The following is a 1760-nucleotide window of genomic DNA, read 5'->3' as shown; positions in this document are numbered from 1 at the left end:
TTATGTATATACTCTGATACTGTTGTTTTAGTATACTTAAAAGATGAATTACTGTATGCTCAATGTGTGGAGGAATAAAAGGAAAAGCTTAGACATTTAGACTATATTGCCTGAAAATTCTTTGAATTTCCATTTTACAGTTTGTTAAACTTATCATCAGTGGGCTTGTTTTCTTTTTTTTATGTCATCACTGTTGATGCACTTTTAGGAAGTACTTAATATATTTGTAAGTAATCCAATCAAGTGGGATAAATAAACCAACATTCATACCTCAAACTTTATTTGGCAGCATAAAACTAAGACACAAAAGCCTACCAAGAGAAATGGAACTTATATACTTATTATTTAATTTGTCTAACTAATGGTGGTGTTCTAAGAGCAAAACAGAAAGTCTTTTTTATTTGGCACTGTAAAGGGGAAATATTCTGGGTAATATTAAAATAGCTTTAGATACAGAGTAAAGAATATGAAACGAAAATAAGAGTAATAATATATATTTATATATATATAATTATATATATATATGTACAATATTCTAACACTGGACAATAACAAACCAAAAAACAAAAAATGCGTGATGCTACAATACGGGACAATATCAGAAAAGATTTATAGCTCTTGAGGCTAAAGGTACAAGGCCTTCCTGACTAATCTGACCTTGCTTGACCCCAGCTCAGATCAGGTCAAAAACTTCTGAAGTATACAGCACTAGCTTAAACAAGATTGGGGTTTTGCAAGCACTTTGCCTCTTGGATGATTTACAATAGAAGTACTCTAAAGTAATGAAAAACAATGAGAAAAAAGTTATATATTTATATATATATATGTATAAACTAGCAGGGTTCATTACTATCTGTTTTTTGTTTTCTTCTAGCTATCTCATGCCTGATACTATTAACCCCCCCCCTTCCTCCCTATCCCCTATGGCTTCCTTTTCTACCTTGTCAAGCTAGCAGTGGCATGGGACAATTTTTTTTGTTTTTTTTAGTCTTTTTTCCAAATTTTCCCCCAATCCCTTCCAATTTTATTGACAATCAAAGACAAAACACCAAAGTTTTTTTTTCTATTTGTTGATCCCATGAAGACATGACACATCAAGAAACCGTGCATAGGTTTATACCATGCAAAATTATTACAAAAACAAACTATTTCCATTCATAAATCTGTAAACACTTACTAATATTGTCACACCAATCAGTACTTGATGTTAAATAAGAGCATTTACATAGACCATCACACCAAGTTAATATACATTCAAAACTATGATTGTTAATTCTTCAATTATTGTAATGATGCAATAAAAAGTCAAAATTGTTAATTAACAACGACCATTTTACTTCAGCCTGAATGTTTAAATTTCACTTTCTTTGTACTTCTGTACAAAACTTGATTATAAAAAATATCACTCATATTTTACTGATGCACAATCGGCCAAAATAAATGACATACACTTAATATCTCTAAATAACAGAAAAAAACTTAATCAGATTTAACTTCAGTTGTTTTATGTGAACAATAACTGTAATAAAAGAAAAATAACAACCCAAATCAGAGCAATAGTAATGACTCAACAAGATTCAACAATCTGAAAGATTTGCTTCTATCCTCCAAAGCACATCAAGTATACCTTTAAGAACCCCCCAAGTTTCATAAATAAGAAATTTAAGATATTTAAAGAACAACAGATTTTAATTTTCAATAAGACCTGGAGATACATAATTTGATTAAAAAAAAAAAAAAAAGGTCTTAGAAGTTTTGCC

General features: G+C 29.8%; 1 protein-coding gene across 12 annotated transcripts in view; it reads right to left on the bottom strand.

The window, feature by feature from the left end:
- Nucleotides 1-263: 263 nt before the first annotated feature.
- Pka-R1 (protein kinase, cAMP-dependent, regulatory subunit type 1) overlaps nt 264-1760 on the bottom strand; it is a 128370-nt gene continuing 126873 nt past the window's right edge. For all 12 annotated transcript variants that reach the window (XM_070125475.1, XM_070125474.1, XM_070125478.1 and 9 more), the window contains one exon: nt 264-1760. This exon is cut by the window's right edge and continues 5158 nt beyond it. The gene's annotated coding sequence lies outside the window, so the exon portion shown is untranslated.

This window comes from Penaeus vannamei, chromosome 9, assembly GCF_042767895.1.
Source record: "Penaeus vannamei isolate JL-2024 chromosome 9, ASM4276789v1, whole genome shotgun sequence".
In the NCBI taxonomy this organism is placed as follows: Eukaryota; Metazoa; Arthropoda; class Malacostraca; order Decapoda; family Penaeidae; genus Penaeus; species Penaeus vannamei.
This window is presented reverse-complemented; position numbering and strand designations above follow the sequence as displayed.